At 40.1% G+C, this 18,349-nt stretch overlaps 1 protein-coding gene across 14 annotated transcripts in view; it reads right to left on the reverse strand.

The window, feature by feature from the left end:
- The window catches only part of NCKAP5 (NCK associated protein 5), a 440,247-nt gene that overhangs the window by 306,269 nt on the left and 115,629 nt on the right, over positions 1-18,349 (reverse strand). The window lies entirely within an intron of this gene.

Here is an 18,349-nt window from a genome sequence, read left to right on the forward strand (position 1 = left end):
ACTTTCACTATAGGTCCCAGAACACCTACAAGATGGAACAGGCTTGAAGGAGGGAATGGGAACGGAGCAGAACATTTCACGAGCAGTGGGAAGCAGGGCTTCAGTTAACTGGCTGCCTCTTGGCCTCTGTGTTGTAGAAATCTTAGCTTCAGGAGCATCCTCTGAGTTCGGGATAAACATTTCAGTACATTTACAAGCTGTCAGGATGGTAACGTGGGATTTAAATAGGCAGACTGCTTTGTAAGTACATTTTTCTCCCTCTACTACAGCTGTGTCAAGGCTTATGCCAAGCGGCACTTGAAGCCGTCCTACTGCCAAAATTTGCTGTCTCCAAAGTAAATGGGAAAGAGTCAATGTCCTGCAGATCTCAGCTGTAAGGAGCCATCTACGACAACATAAGATGAACTTGCAGAAGAAACAAGCAATCTCCATAGGAACAGTCGACTCAGAGACAGAAAGGGGGAGGCTATGTATATTGGATAAACAGTTCATTTTTGTCTCCTGACTAATATTTAGGATCACATTCTCCACTGGGATAAATTAGAGCATCTTTAGCCATATGTTTGCAAAAATCTTGACATCACTGTATAAACCATATTATTTGAGATGATCAGTCTGGGTTCTGCTTTCTTTGCCTTATAGTTCGAGGGCCTCCAGGCCTATTGTTTTCAAGACACTTTCTAAAACTCGGACAAGCAAGACACTTGGTCACACTTCGTCTTCATTCAAATTGAGACTGTGGGTAGTGCCCCAAATCTGGGTGTCAGGGAAGGAAAGACAGACCTGGAACCAAATACCATAAAACAAGCCACAAAATCATGAGAGCTTGTGGCTGCAAAATCTGTCCAGTTCCAGCTCCCCTCAGTGGAACTATGATTTTCTGCCAGCTGAGGACCCAGCCCTCAGTCTAAATATTGACTCACTGTTTGGTCTTGTGGACTAAACAAGAAGTTTCGGAAAGCATTTCCCAACCCAGTTGAGTATGCGTGAAAGACTCCACTTCAGCTTTTGTGTGATCAAAGTTAAGAGCTCTATTTTACTTTGCTCCTGAATGCAGTCAAAAGATTTTCAGCTGCTTAAAGATTTATGTATATATATATGCTAGCTGCAGCGCCTACAGTATACAAATTATATGCCACAAATTCAAGAAAAAATATTTCCTGCCCCTGCAGTCATAGTTAAAGGTGGACAAAATATTTAAGAACAATTTTTCCCCTCCAAAATAAGTGATTTATCTATTTCGGAAGGAAATCGATATTTACTGCTATGCCTGTAGTGAAAATTATCTTCTACCTACTGAGAGCTTTGTGTTTTATTTGGCCAACTAAGTATGTTCTGTGGTAATGCAGGAAAAAAGGCAAATTACAAGCATTTCAACATTTATCAAATTCTTTAAAGAAGACAGCACTGCTTGCAAGATTTGCATTGTTCAAACCTTGAAAAAGAGTTAAAGGGTTTTTTCTGTAGCCAAGGAAAAGACATCACATTTCACCTTCTGCATAAGACACATAAGTTCATTGTCACCCCAGGACTACCAGCACAGCTGTGTACATACCTTTGCTCAAGAATCTCATTTCTTCAACTCATTTACGTCTCTATGGCCACTAGAAACCTGATTTTTTTTTGACACCTGTTCTCCCTTGAGCCCGATTCTGTACTCTCAGCATACTGACTGTACTGCAAATTGCATGAAAAAAAAAAAATGAATCCTTATCCTGAGCAATTGGCTTTGATGCTGAGTTAATTGGCGCTGAATTTCTATTAACTGTTTTTCCAGGTTCACTCTTTTAAAGGCTCTGTCCGCGACATGCTGCCACATACACTGAAGTAAATCTAATTGTACCATCCTCTGTTCTCATCACATTTTGGTATAACTGACATAATCAAGGTGGATGGGCAGGGTTAACTATTTTCTTCCTTAAAGTCTTATAGGAAGATTATGGAAAGAAGAACGGTATGTTATCATTAGCTGTAATAGCACTGCCTCACTCAAAGGCCATCAAAACCTCTTTCATATCAAAATTCCTTATTGAGAATTTATGCTGTGTCCAGATCCTAACAAGCAGCGATAGCAGACTGGGATCATGAGTCCTCAGGGTTCAGAGAAGGAAACCACCTCTTCTTACCTGTAACCATTTGGTGTGGCTGCTTTCCTTGACTGCTTAACTCTGGCCTTAAGTGCTCTTGTACATCACGCTCCAGCCTCCACTTAGAAAGCAGTCACCAGAGTAAAGGGACAAAAGCTACATTACCCTCAGCTTTGAGAGCAGTCAGCCACACCAGGAATGTTTTCCAAGAGAAAATATAAATCCTTTTTTTCTACTCACATTCTCAGTTTGCCACATTGGCCTCGGATGGGATCCTTTCTGTTCACCTGTCAATGACAACAGCGAAAGCAGCACACGTCCAGCCCCCATCCACTGCCCAATTTCCTGACACAGCGTAAGGGACATTGCTGGTGGGGACATACTCTGGTGACTTCCATCGGTGCTGAGGGATATTGCCTAAATACAAAGAGGGCAAAATGCACCCCGTAAAGAGGAGAAGACCATTTTATTTGTTTTGAAAAGCTATCAAGGACTTCAATAAAAGGCAATAAATGCATTGCTTCTGATTAGCTAATAAAACCCCATACGGCCATTACGGAGAAGTAAAGCTCTACTTAACACACTCTGCTCCTTCTCATAGAGATGGATGGAATTTATCTCTGATGGCTCCAAACTGAAAACGAGTCATTATTACATATTTCAAGAAATACTAGAATAATGAAAACAAGTACAGATATTTTTTTCTTACTGGAAGAATTTCTTTTTTGAAGAACTATCAGGACTTTCTGAGAGGTTTGTAAATCAAGGCAGAACCTTCTTAAATAATTTATTAATGTGTATTAATGCTCATTATTTTCAGAGATTGGAAAAACAAGGCCATTCCTACCCAAAAGCCCCCTAAACCAGGCAATCCCACCAACACTGGCAGACTCTCTAGTTCAGCCTCACAAGTGCGTGAGCATCCCAGGTCTATAAATATGAGACATGCTTTCTGTCTTTCCAGTTAAATGATACAAAACAACAGCGAGTGTTTATGAGGGATTCAGCTAAAGGTCTTTAATTCATAATATCTGCGCCCTTTTAAGCCACTTAGTCTTAGGACGTGTTACCTTCTACAGAAACACTCAATGACAGCAGACCCACTGGAAACAACCCACATCATGAGCAAAAGCTGAAGCCTAGTTAGTAGCAGGGATCAGACAAGCAAACACTTAAAATAGACAGAGAAATCTGCAGCCTGCGACTTATTCCCTGCCTCCCTGCAGCTCACCCTGCTTGCAGACCTGTGCCCCGTGACAGTGGGGGAAAGAAGCTCTAGGAGCAAGTTGCCACCTTTCCCTCTCCATCAGGGGACACGAGATGCCTCCCATGCAGGCATGCAGAGGTGCAGTTCACACGCGTGAACCAGCTCTAAAGAACACGGTCCAACAATTCCACGGGGAGTTCAGTTGGAGGAGGCCCACAGGGCTCATTCACTTAGGGAAAAAAGAGCAGGCCTGACTTTTGAAATTCATTTACACAGCCAGATCGTAAATGCAGTAGTCTCAGCTGATCAGTCAAGGAGAATGGCTTGGGAAGGCCAGAACAAAAAAAAAAAAACAACACTTGGGAAGAGCTTAATTTCATCGTCTGAAGGTTTCTCTGCTGAGTTCAACCAGCCCTGCCCTCCGCTTGTTTAGGCAGCTTTTCTCAGTAACAAAGGCCGTTCACACTCCAGCATACACGAGCCGTACAATTTCCAGAGGCACCGACATGACACGGGCTTGGCACAGGCCGTGGCCTGCGCGTACCGAGTGTAATTGGGTCGTGGTCACTGGTCTGTGGGCAAGCACCAGCTTCCAGTCCACTGATCAATTCATCTTCAGCCAGCACGCCGACGTCCAAAATGGACTCGCTTCACACTGGCGAAGGGGATATTTGGAGGTTAGAAAATGGTACGTTATGATTTTTAGAAACTTGTGTGGTAAAATATTGGATGCCACCAATACACACAATGTGCACCCCAAAGTGAGGTCCCACACAAAAGCATCATTCTACTCTCTGTATGGTACCAACAAGTGTATAAAGAGTAACTCACGCTATTTTGAGGTTTGTCAGTCATCTCTCACTTCCCTCTATCCCTATCTCTGCTGGCACCACTTCCTGAGTTTTGCTAATTAGTGCATTGAACCATATACGTGGATATATAAATATAGATTAGATATAAAGACCCTGCATTTCTGACTTCCAAAAATAACCCTAAAAATAGAAGATAACTGTGTCCAATACAAAGCACTGTCCTCCATAGTTCCTTCCTCACCTCCATTTTGTGAGCACATATATACAATGATTTTATCATCATAAATAATTTAACTCATTCCACAAGATATCAGCAACCCCAATTAGACATATTTCTTCCTATCAATGAAAACTTCCTCTTTTCTACTGCCTTTTGGGAAAAACACTCTTAGCCTTGATGCAAAAGCAGTTGAAAAAACGTCCTTTGTTTCTCATTCACTGCCATCAGAGTTCATCGTGTACTCGGTGAGCCCAGATTCAGGTCCGTGCTTGCTGAAGTCTATGCTCACTTCAAAGCGCCGTCCTGCAATTCACGCAGGGCTGGACAACTTATGGCACTTGATATGAAAGTACCATAATGCAAGTTTATTGCGTCCATAATTAGCATGTGTCCTCACAACATCTGCCCTGAAAATCATGTAACATATTCAATAAAACTCAAACCATTTTCAATAACATTTGCTCAGTTTTAAAAGGTCATTAGAAGGTGAGCAAAGGTTGAGGGGAATCTTTATGCGGTGGATAAGAATAACATAGCACAGATGTAATCTTGCTTGGTGGATGATCCACCAGGTCTTTACAAACATTAATTAAGCCTCACATTTTCCATATGAGGTAGGTAAACACCGTCACTCCCTTGCTCTCAGATCTGTAAAACAAAGGCAGTAAAAGACCTCTGACTCATAAGATATCAGAAGAGCCAAGAGCAAAATTAAAAAAGCCTTAGCAGCCAGCCCACATTCGAGCAACTTGAATTAATTCAGCTGGTGATAGGATCCTTGCACAGGCTCAGATACTGTTTCCACTGCCAATGACAGAACATTTCTGGCTGTACTCAACTTCCAGTTTTGTACAATGATAAATAATCTGTTAGATTTCATTATTCCAGAGTCCAGTCATCTATAATTTCCAACACGATTTCTTTCCTCCTCCTCCTCCTCTACTCCATTCCTTTGATACTTAACTCCTCAGTTCTTTTCTATGCAGCATGGTATTACAAGAAACCTCTGCAGAAAAGGAAGCTGTGAACCAAATGATGAACATGTTCAGCATAGAGTCCACAGCTGTGAGAAATTCAATGTTAACAAAAGGCAGCAGGAAAGTGTTTAAATTTCCCCTTCTGTCCTCAGACATGAGTAACAGCAGGGTGTAAGTGGTTCACGGACATTGTACCTCTCATCTTCACCATGGGATGAATTTCACTTAAACACCGCAGTCATATCTCACAGTTTTGGTCTCCATTCCTACCCACTTTTAGTTCTGCGATATATCCAACTGAAACTATATCTAAAAATAAATACTACGGCACACTTGTGCTAACTTTCAAATGCAATTTTATACCTTTAAATTATAAGTGCTGCACCAGGCACATGGAATCAGAGATGCCACAAGGATCGAGATGAATACATCAGCAAAAGAGGAAGCAAGATCATTCATTGCTCATGCAAATTTGCTACCCTGCTGGACTTATTTTTTATATAAAAATATTATCTATTTTATTATATAAAATAAAATAGATATCTATTTTATTATATAAAATAGATAACCAAATTTTCTCTTTCTTTAGTTGGTCAAAGATGTCCAAATTCTGTGCCCTCAAGAGGGCTTTTGAAACCATTTCACCAGCAAGTTGCTTAGGACAGAAGTTTTGACTAAGATTTGCAGGTCCATAATCAGAATTCGGATACTGTAACGGTAACTGTATATCCAGTTATTTAAGCTGAGGTCACATTTGCCTGTTATTGAGAAAAACTTTTTTTTAATTATTTTTAACTCTTTGAGCCAACAATCCTACAGGAAGAGCTTCACCATGCACTCTTCTGAACATTAACAAAACAATTGCCAGAAAATTTTTAACCATAGCATTCATCCATGCTGCAAGCACATACATATTTTTAAGCTCTGAAATTAGAAAAATCATGCTGGTAGTCAAAAGAATGGAAATGATGGTGAAGAGTGGTGATGAAGTAGATACAAATCCTTTAGCTGAATCAGGGCACGGTGGGCTCTAGAAACGCCACTGTTTTATTTTCTCAATCAGATGCATGAAAACTAGCAGGTCTTTTTGGGTCATTTTTTTGAAATATTGTGTTAGTATCTACATTCCAAGATGAAGTTCCCATTTAACTCTACATAAATTCAGTGTGCACTGCTAAGAGCATAAAAGGGTCAAGTCACCTCTTGACCTGTGCATTAAAGTCCTACATCACTAATGAGATGAAAAAAGCCTAAAAGGAAGGACCGCATTTGGACCTCTGGAGGACAGCTGATCCAGCAGAGTAAGTCTGTTGAGCTGGAACCACCTAGTTAATTCTACTGCATTAATATTTCAAATGCAGCATGTTCAGAGGAATACATACTTGCCAAAAACAACAGTTTGGCTTAAAGTCAAGACCTGTAAACTGCAGTGTATTAAGTGCCAATGCTCTTGAAATACTTCCTGTTCTTATAAATAGAACCTGCAAGTCAAGTGCTATCACGTAACCAGTGTAAGAAGACATATGAAAACAAAGGTGTGAAATGCAGCATACCAGAATGGCTGTGGCCTAAGAACACAAATATACAGGGAGTCACGCCATGGCTCACAAAGTACCACTTCAATAATTGGAGGGAACGAACTCCACAAAGAGATGGCTTGTATGTGGTGCTAAAGATGCTGCTATTCTAAAAGCTCACAAGCTCCTTTAGGACTGACAGTGTTGGAAGTCCTGAGCTATTCCATGCTAAAGAGGGTTCTGTTTATTCACATATGCCAAGTTCTAGGATCTGAACAGGTGTGTTTGGTTTTTTAGAAGTGTTGACCATGCCTAACTTGTTTCTTTTTTTTAGTTGAATATGCACATAATTTTTATATACCTTTTTATACCTTTAATACATTTTATTCAGGCTCTTCTTGTACTGGTGTGATAGTGCATTGCAGTTGCCCACCACAGTAGGCATCTCATTCCTCTAATAGTCAGAAGACAGAAATTCATTTCAATGCCCTGCGAAAAAATAATTGAAAGCTTAAGATCTGGAATGCTGGATACCTCCCGTGCTTGGGACCAAAGTGCAGTCTGGACAAAAATGATGAACTGAGGGGGTGCAACTATCATTTAAGTGAGGTAGAGATAAATGATTCTTGAGTGGATCTCACCCTCTATTTGTGTTAAAGCTTCCCCACTTTGCACAGAATACTTAATTAGCCAGAAAGATTTTCTTGTTCTGTAGTGGGAGATTTGGATTCCTATTGCTGCACTAGTGGATCATCAATTATTTATACAAAGCAGAAGAAAGTCAACAGGAGGGACTGTGAATGCCCCATGCAACATAATGACCTATCTGTCGCTCAGAGGCTGTGATGCTCCTGAGGCAGAGGAGAGAACTCAACCTTATAAAAGCAGGACAAAATCACCTCCTTCTCCCTGGATAATATGGCTCTTTACCTCTCTCTTTTTTTTTTTTTTTTTTTTTTTTTCCTTCCCTGAAACGAGAAGGAAAATTTGACCCAAATTCGAAGCAGTTTCCAGGCAACTGAACTTTGCCAGAGCGCGTAACAAAGCTCTAGTCCTCCCTGAAATGCTCTTTGCCATCCTGCTGTAAAACAGAATGGAAACAAGGGACCAGGAGGTAAACTAAGGACAGCCACCTACTTCTGGAAAGCAGGGAGGAGAATTTTCTGTCACTAAGGAAACGTTAAATACTTATCCCCAGTATGTATTTTCAGCTCCATAGGATAATGATCCAGATCTTGAAAGTGATAGGAATCCTTCCTCTCGCACCACCAAGAATCTTGTTTCCAGTTCTGCTCTATGCAATTACAATTAATACCTTAAGCTACGTTGGGATCTAAAAGGCCCAGTTATTATCCAGAAACCCCACTGGTTCAATGCTGTAGAAAGCTGTGGATTTGGGGCAACAGAACAAGGGAATAGAAGCCACCCTAACCTAACTATTTTTTCCAATACAGGGGGGGCAGGAAAGTGTTTTAAAGGCTTTTGAAGGAGGGCAGTGAGGCATTTTTTGGCTTTTTATGGAGCATTTTCCCAAAGCGTGAAGAAGAGCCCGGGGAGCAGTCTGAATGCCTCTCAGTACTTCTTCAGGCAAGGTGGGGAGTCAAGCCTGAGGCTAGCAGCTGGTTAGGGAGCCCAGTTGACCCTTTGCAAGAGGCCTCAAGCAGTGAGTTAGCACCAAGTGTGCTTAGGGAAAGGAGAGCTAGTGAAGGGCCACAAAGAGAGATATGATCTGACTGAGTGAGCAGATAGGAAAGCAAGTCCCTCCCTTTGTCAACCTTAAAATACAGTTTTTCATCTCAAACCTAGCTAACAAATTACTGAGGTAAAACCAACCTGCCCTCTGACCAGCTCAGAGAAAGCTGTGTTCCAGTCAAGTTCACACACTGCATATGCTCACGTTGGGGTTGGCAGACCTCTGGTGCCAGTCTGCTGTCATCGCTCAGCCCCGAGGACTGGTACAGACCCTCAGGACTTCCAGTGGCACTGTTCGTGTTGGAAGGGAGACCCACAGACTGCTGACAAGTGAATGCTGAGATTATCTTCTAGAGACAAACCATGCGGTGTTTCAGCAGAAGTAAAAGTGGTCTGAAATCTTAATATCTTAAACTTTAACCAATTTATTTGTAACTGGCTTGTATTCGCTTCTAATTCTAGATTAAGCCACGTTAATTAGCTCTTGAGTTAAACAATATGTCTAACACTACCAGCTTTTTTTTCCCTGTTCTACCTAGATACATACGTATGGAGACAGAGATGCTTAAGAGGATAACTTCACCCCAGGTCTGGGAATGTTCACAGAAGAAATCCCATTTGAGCTTGTGCTTCCTCTTGCATCGAGAAACCCAACAGAGCAGCTCGCTGCAGACCTGGCTAGGAGCATAAATAATGTATACAATTTAATTTGTTTGCCTCGCTGTGTTTTCAATTATTACTAGTAGCCCAGTCCCTAAACTGTATTCTTTGTCTTGGAGAGCCATGCATTTTGAGAGATGCACTCATCAGTCCTCTTCCACTGTGCGACTGTGCTCACAGACAAGATATTTTAATGACTCAGGTTACCAGTCCTACTATTCCAATCATAAATCAATTAAAGGGGAAAAAATAAAAATAAAAAAAAAATGCATATGCTGATCAGAGTCAGAGTACTCTCTGACTCTGTACTCAGTACTCAGGCAAGGGAATGATACTTTTTCTCTCATTTTGGCCAATAAATACAGATTTTATCTTTCAGTAAAACATCCCAAAATAAGATGATATATCATTTTTACAATGAAAACACTCCAGAAAAAATATTTCCTCTGGTTTTGACTTTATGATTTAAATGAGCACTTTCCATACTAATATAATTTTACACTTAACTTTAATTCCAGTTCTTCTACTGGCAGTGGTAAATTGCATCACTCTTAAGATGAATATTGTTTACCCCTATGTAAGTTTTATACTTTTGTTGCCCACACTCACTCAGCATGAAGGGCACAGGAGATGAGGAGATCTTTTCTCTGCAGTTAAATATAAGGCTATTTATTTTTCTGCAGTCAGTATTTTCTTTATGGTCTCTCAGATAAAGATGTGGGAAACGGTTAACATCCAGATTTGCAAGGCAAAACAAAACACAATATGACTACTGCCAAGTATTACATTCTTCTGTATGTCACAGTGAGTGAACTTAATCACGGTTCATTAACCCCAAATCCAGTTTCTCATTCATGTACCCAACAGTGTGGTATCAAACCATCTCTCATAACTTCAGCATGATGTTCTTAAATCAACGTGGGCTTTTTTTATTTATATATATCACCATATCCTATAGCCCTTGCATTTTCATATTTACAAATGGAAACACAGCACATTATAATTAATCATTTCAAAAGCCAGCTTTGAAGGAAATAAACTGGGATTACCAAATCTCTTCCCTGAGGACAGAGACAGCTTGATTAAGTGCTTCAAAAAGTTCCTTTTTGATATCTTTTGCAGAAAATGCCCCTGCTGTGTCTGCCCTCTGGTTATTAGTTTCACCTGTAAACAGTTCATTGCCACTGCTGACTCCACCAAACATCTTCTTTGTACTTCAATCTGCATTTTATGTGAACTCTGGAGCTATTAGCCACTAATATCAACAGCATTGCACAGTCTAGGAACATTTATTGCTCCCCTGCTTAGTTTAATGTTTCTGCCTTAGTACCGTAATATTATTAATAGTCACCAAGTACAATAAAAGAAAATTAAGTGTTTATTTTGTTTAGGCTTTCGCCACTTTACCTGCAGCCTTTTTCCATTACATTTGCACATAAATGAGCATACACTACATTTTTTAGATGCAAATCAGGGTTTAACTCCCCTAATCATATTGTTCTATTTTCAGTCATCTTCCAGGCCACTTTATTTGTTATTGCAAATGCAAGTATGTTATGGTAAATGTATACATATATATTGTATAAATGCATAGCATGCATTTGGTAGCTATTCGCCTAGCTAATAGACTTCATTTGTGTATTTTACGTCTTTTAAAACAAATATTTTGTACAAAGATGGTCTTCAGTAGAGTTATGACATAGCTTGCAGAACATGCTCACATCACATGCATGCCAAAATAGCCCGTTTGCTCTTTGAGATGCTGCTTTATTTCCCCCCTCAGTGTCACAGATACAAAACCAAAAGAAAGGTTTTAATGCCTATTAAGACAGGCATCGATTCCAGCATATTTCAGTCTGGTGTGACTGAGATCTGAAGACAGATGCCTTTAAACCGACAGTGAAATTCTGAAGTGCCCACTCTCTAGAGAAGCACTGGCCTCGGTCGGCAATGTGTTGTTAGAGAGCGAGCCAAATAATATCTGGCCACAAGAATATAAACCAAAGTGCTTCCCATGGACACACACAATTACGCGTTAAGAATAGCATTAATCGCATTTTTTCTGAAGACCAGCTCAAGTTCATAGTGCTGTTCAAGAAACCAGACAGTAGATAAAATTAAAGATTACATGGTTAATGAGTATGTGAAATTGCAGCTGCGAGAGGCCTCTCTCTGCGAGGCGCTGCCTGTGTGTGTGCCACCGTGGTGGGTCCAGCCCAGGCGGCTTCTCTGCTGCTCCTTGTGTTGGAAGTGCCTGAGGTACCTGTAGGGACACGGGGTATAAAACAGACCTTTCTGGGGCCTGCACACTACCAGGGTTAACATTTAACTAGGCCCATATTCTGGTCAGCAGAGAGAAGCTAGTCCTTTTCCCTGCCTAGATAATTTAGCTACACACGTGTTCCAGTTAGCACTGCCGAATTTGCACACTCTTGTGCATGTGCAGCACAAATTACCTAAACTAAATGTCATTTGAGCTTTGGAAGCGCAGGTCCAGAGCAGACTGATGGGCCCTGATTTCCCAAACGCTCCTCAAACTGGCCTCCTGCCAGCCTGGCACAGGGACCCAGGATTTTTGGATCCCATCTCTGATCCAACTCCCTCTGGTTAAAGCAGCTTGCTGAAAAACAGTGGGTAGCTCACATTTTTTTTCTGAACCATCTCTAATTTGACAGTGTTTTTGCAGTATTCATGGGCTTAGATTATATGCCAGGAGTCCTGGCCCCTAAGGAAGGGTATTAGATTTTGTATTCTTTTGCTATGAATCTAGATTAATAGCCCTAAATTCCTACTCCCAGTGGACTGAAAAGAGATGCTTTGAAATCTATGCATTTGTTGGGCCATATTCATTTGTACATGTAACTAATTACAAAGTAATTAGTATTATCTCAATACATCTAAACACAGACAAGAAAGGGAAGACACAACCATTTATTATAGTGACAAAGGAAATCAGCATTTTCTTATCATAAAACTCCGAGTAATCTTGTTTTCTTGTACATCAGTGTAATTAATCACTGTATTTAGCATTCATAGATAATAACACCTAGTATCTGCTTTGATGAGATAGAAACAAGCATATTATGAATCACTTCACAACCAGACCATCTTAATTGCTAAAATTACTGTCTCCGTGCCTGCCTTTTCTGTAACAGTGTTGGCTCAATGAAATGACTGAAATACCTGCATGCCTTGGCAACCGGTTCAGCTGCTGCGCTAATATGGCATTTGTCATTCCTATTACGGAGCCATACTCTTCCCTCTTTTACAATTGCATTAAGCCAGAGAAGTCAATGGGGTGATGCAGGGCATAAACAAGGGCATAATCAGACTTATTACAGTAGATGACTGAAGGAGTGAAAAATGCTTTTAAATTCAGTAATCCCATCTAACTAAACCTCTCAACTGGATGGAACACAAAGTGAAACCCTACTTTTGTCTTTAACCAAGTAATAAAACAAAATTTGAAATTAAAAAAACTTATCGGTTAATTGAGATTGTCTTCCATTATATAAATACAACTGACTAACCTTTAGGGCTTTCCATTAACCAAGGTTCATCAATTCTAATCATCTGACACTCAAATACTCCAATGGCCATGCCACTGCAATTAAAGTTGCCAGCTCTGCTAACAAAGTCCTTAGGTTACGCGCACAGTTATCAGTGTAAGATAACCAATCCCGTAGCGTGCTGATTTCACAGATACTGCCATATCCCATTAATGTCTTAACTGGTGACAGAATTTATTAATGAAATTAATCTTCAGATATGTACTCATTCCTTACTTTCTGTTCAGAACCAGAAGTAGTCACGAGTCCATAATCCCATGTGATATTTTATCGCAGTTAATAAACACAATAGGAGTCCTAGTAGGATTAATAATCATCTTTAAGCAAAATAATTAAGGCTTTAATCTTCTAAGGGTAATTTGTTTGACCTCATCCTACCAAATACATTCTCAACCCATTCTGCCTTATGGATTGTGACTGTGGGCAGGAGGCGAGTCAAAGTGCAAGAAAACAGCCCAACAGCTGCTTTAGAAGGTCTTTCATACTGTAAGAATATCCTCATGACAAATATGAAGATTTCTCATGGCTACCGTATGACTTTCCAGTTAAATCGCTGCCCCAAAATATGCATAAATTAACTTAAACAGCACATAACGCTATCAATCAGAAGAATCAAACAGCATTTGACAAGCTACTATGCAGCTGCAGACACTGAAGCAATTGCCAGACATAACATGCAGGAATAGTTTCATTGACTTCCATTGGCTGACCACATGAGTAAAATTAACTCCAGTTCACATATTGCAGACCATGAACCAGATCCTGAGGTTCTTGCTCCTAAAACTCTGCCCAAGCAATACACTTTGTGAGGGAAGGAGCAGGCATGTGACTTGGTGGAAGGAAAAACACAGCTGTGGGAGACATTTTGTTCTCTTTGTGTTTTTCCTCTTCCAGAATTATTACAGGATGTTTAGGATTGCATTTCCAAGAAGATGTATCATCTCTCTTGCTTACATTCACCATTGTTTGATTTGTCTTTTTTGTATAGATCACGAAGAAAAGAATCAGAGGAAGCCTTAGAGCATATGATAAACACAACTTATAGCAATATGACAAAACATAGCGTGACTTTCAAGCATTAGGTAAGGAAAGAACAGCCAAACTGGTGAGAGCAAGGGTTCTGACAGGCCAGCAGAAAACGTCAAAGGAAGAACATAAGAGGATGGCAAGCATAGTCTTATATTCAGGGGATGCTTTCAGACAGTTCTGGTCTCGATTGTTTCTCTAATAATGCCTAAATTCAGTTTTCTCTCTTGACAGCTACTGAATATTGAGATGACATTTTCATTGATCTTTACTAACTACCATACCTAATTCACGAACAGTAGCACTTAGTTCACATCCTGAATATATTGAATATTTTCATTTAGTCACCAGTCCCTGTAGCAATCATTATTTTCCAAAATACATTTGTGGACTATGCCTGAACAGTAAATACATCCAATAGCTTCTTAGTTGTTTTCAGACATTCAAAAGCAGAAACAAAGAAATGTTCTAAGCATTTTGTGGGTTTGGTTTTGGTCTCTTGGGTTGCTTTATCCACCAAAATCACACAGAGGGTATTAGAATTATTATTCATTCACAAGTATGTCCTGATGTGCTCATTCAAACAACCCCCGGCTTTCTGACTGTATACCATAAGCAGTTATGAGACAACTGGAAGAAAAGTAATTAAAAAAAAAAAATGACTTGCTAAATATTGTTGCTCATGAGTCAGTGAGAGTTGTAGGTCATTGTCTCACTGCTGTGCTTCCAGAATTTCTTCTGGCAAAATGGCAGGATTGTGCCCATATTAAAAGCAATGATATTACTACTAATTTGCTAATATCTTAGAATTGTTGCTGAGCGGTCAAACTTATACTGAAAATTTGCATCAGTACTTGAACTAGCCAAGAGTAAACAGAAAGCTGAAAGCAGGCATTTTTTTTTTTTTGTATTTTTTTTTGTATTTTTTTTTCCTCAGATAAATTCCTTCATTTACTACAAAGACATCTACCTACACTAGCTTGGGGCTGCATCAGTTTAGGGTTTAGCTCACAATGAATTACTTTGTGTGTTCTTTGACAGAGAGCCAATTTTGTTCAGAATAATATCTGTACAACTATGCTGGAGTCAGTAAAGCCTTGAACTTGCAGACTTAACGCCCATGTTTTTTTATGTACTGCAAACAGGCTGGCTGATGTCAATGAGAAAAGGCACAATGGATAAGAAGTGAAACATATATAAGAGTTCGTAGGAGGAGAACCTACAAAAACGTCATTCAACTCATAGATTTTTGGTGTTTGCTGCAAAAGTACATTCCCACAAGCATTTCAAGAGTAGCTGACACCTTGTAAACCACATTTATCAAAAAGAAAGTGCAAAAGCTACCCTTTAGTTTAAGTTTATGGTACAATTGCATCACATTGTTAACTATATGCCCCACAGCAGTTGGACTTGATGGTCCTTGTGAGTCTTTTCCAACTTGGGATATTCTGTGATTCTCTGTGATACAGTAGAGCCTCATTACACCATGCATAGTTTCAAGCCACACACTCCCACAAAGGGTACGTGAAAGAGCTGTCTCTATTCAGGCTGAACACTGGGAGAAGAGATGCCCGTGAATTGCAGTGATGTCTCACAGAAGTGACTAAGATGTTCAGCGAGCTGCATGAAGAAGAATATGGCAAAGTCAAGAATGGAAGTCTGATCTCAAAATACAGCCTCACTTTTTTCCACAAGACCACCAAGTTGATGTACATTTCAAACACAGTGGAAAACACTTGGGAGTCATCGTGTTTCCTTGAATTTCCATCATTCTTAGCTGGGCTGTCAAAACGTGCTTGGTAGCAATGCTACGCATGGAATTTGCCAACAGTGGTAAGAAAATTAGGAGCAATTAGAGAGCAATAGTAGTTAAAGTAATCTCAATTCTCACAACCGTTTCTTCCCACAACCCATATTTGAATTCTGGAAATTCCATTTGATCCTTATTCATCCAAACATGCACTCACCCTCTGGAGTGCCTGCCTGGGCGTTTTTTTCTGAAAAGCGCTGAACAACAATGTCAATTGTTGGCCCAAAGTCAGCTGGAAACAAGCCACAACCTAGACACAGTTGGCCCTCAGGATATGCTTCCAAAGACCTTGACAAACTTAGAATTAAATTTTAATTATCCCTGTTCAGTTTGATTTATACTAATTGTCAATATCTGTGGTTTGAAATAACACATTTTACAACGCGATCAGTCAGACAAAATATTTTCCTAATGACTAAAGGGAGGAAGAGTGTGCAGTAAGTCCAAGAATTATATTATCAATCTTATTTATTATTTTTTTAAACCATAAAACACAAACATTTTAGGAGACATTGATCTGAAATTGGGGTGAAAGGCTGGAAAATACTGTTTTTCTGGTTTTGCAGCAGTCAGATTTAGGAGTCTAATCCTGCAGACACGTTAGCAGTTGAGGTCCCAAGAGTTCACAGAGATAATTAATGGTGTTAGAAACACTCAGAAGTTTTGAAGAGTCCACAGAACCATACAAATTTTACTTGCCAACTCTTTTTCTTTAAATAATTCTGGTGTGCTAAGAGTTGGTAATTTATTCATTTGGACTAAGATTCTTGCGACGTTCTTCACAAGAGGTAAGCCCACAACTCGTCTGTACCCATGACAAGAAGTCCATTAAAGTATTCAACTCATTTTGTTCCTATAGAATTGCACAGAAAAGGTCACTTTTAACACTAGGCTTTTGGGTTTGTCAGGTTCTGAGCAGTACTTCTGAAATAAATGACTGCCATGAATTAAAGGATACCAGGCAGAACAACAAACAAACTCTTTCTGAAGTGGTGTCAGCATTTCTTGCCTTCCAGCAGTGGCCACTGGCAGAACTACAGGCTCAAGCTCTGGCTGTACCATGAATTTTTTAAATTGATACTTCAAGTTGCTCAGAAATGATCTGCTTTCCTGCTTTGAATCATTTACAACAAAATTACTCCATATGGTGGTAAAAATCAAAAGCAGAGAGGTAGATTAAAAATCTAAGAGCAACTCAATTCATGGGAAATAAGAACTGCTAAGCTTCTGTGAAAAAATAGATCCCAATAACGTTAGCAGAGGAGCATTTGGAGGCCATAAAGCACAGCAATATTGCAGTTACTGTCCCTGCGCCGAGCAAACGGCTTGCCAGAAACAAATCGCATCATTTGCAACCACTGTATCAGTAGGTCACTATAACAGATGATGTACATAGGCCTCTATCCTCAATGATCCTTTCCCCCCCCCTGTATAAAATGGATAAAACTTATATTCCATTTGTTCACTTATTTATTTATTTTTTGTGACTGGGCTCTGAAATTGCTTCTGCCATGGGTCTGTGAATTCCCAGCCGTTACTCGATTCATTCTAACCAGCAGTCACTTAAGCTGAAAAGACATTATAAGCTTTTGTGATTTTGTTTGCTTTTTAAAGGTAGTCTCCTGTAACAACTTCTTTCTAATAAGCTACTTGTTTTTCATAATATCAATTGAATGAAACATTTTGCTTCATGCCTCAAATCTTGCCTCGTTTATACCCATCATTCACTTGGGCTATAAATAATATTACCATTGCCTTTCTTTTAAATAACTCGTGTGAGTAAAACTTGCCCGTCCCGAATCCCATAGAAAATGGAAAAAAGGGGGGAATTTCTAGCTTTTCTGCACTTTACCCTCAGAATCACACAATTGGTAAGCCAGTGGACTTCCTCACACAAGATCATTGCTCATTCACAAAGACAAGCCCAGAAACTCCACGTATCATCTGGGAACGCTGTATATTAATCTTCTTGAACAACTCCTACCCTGCCCTAAAGCAAAATTTGTCCTTTAAGAATTACAGCACATTATTCTATAACAATATTTTTCTTCTCTTCTCACCCAGGCAGCAGAAATGTGAGAAGGTGAAGGAAAACTCTGTGGCAGTTCCCCCAGAGGAGCCTGAAGTCTCCATCTCAGCCCAGCTACAGACCTAGCTGGATTCTGATTCTCTGCCTGTGAGAGCAACACAGCCTTAAAATGTTTCTGACAGCTTCTTCTAAAGTTAGACCATTAGTTGCCATCCATCTACATGTAACATTGGCAGCTGTGATGGGCTCCGCAGAGGCCTCAAGTAATTCTGTGCAGAACCTGTCCTCCCAGATAGAGGGGAAGAATTTATGCCCAAGACTACTAATTTTGAGCACAGACATTTCTACATCCTCACAAACCATAAAAATCTAGGCTGCTGGCCAAATCAGTGGTTAGCAGGATGAACAGGGAAGACTTAAACAGCAATTCAAGGGAACACAAACAACTGTGGCTCCCGAGGAAAAAGGTTAGAACAGCAAAAAGTATCAAAATACTGAATATAGAAATTCCACTAGGTATTCTGGGGAAAGGATCAGTGGGGCTTTAGGGGAATGTAGGTAGGGGAAGATGCACTCAGTCTGTGTCCTCCATCCTGTGTGATCTTATGCTAGGATAAGGAAGGCCGGCTCCTACCTCCAAATAAACTTTGCTGGAGGCCACGGTGTTTGCTGCTTCTGCAGTCACCTGGAGGCAAAGCCTCTTCGTTGCCTCTTCCAGAGCTGACGGACCTCATCACCGGCAA

Source organism: Oxyura jamaicensis, chromosome 7 (assembly GCF_011077185.1).
Source record: "Oxyura jamaicensis isolate SHBP4307 breed ruddy duck chromosome 7, BPBGC_Ojam_1.0, whole genome shotgun sequence".
Lineage (NCBI taxonomy): Eukaryota > Metazoa > Chordata > Aves > Anseriformes > Anatidae > Oxyura > Oxyura jamaicensis.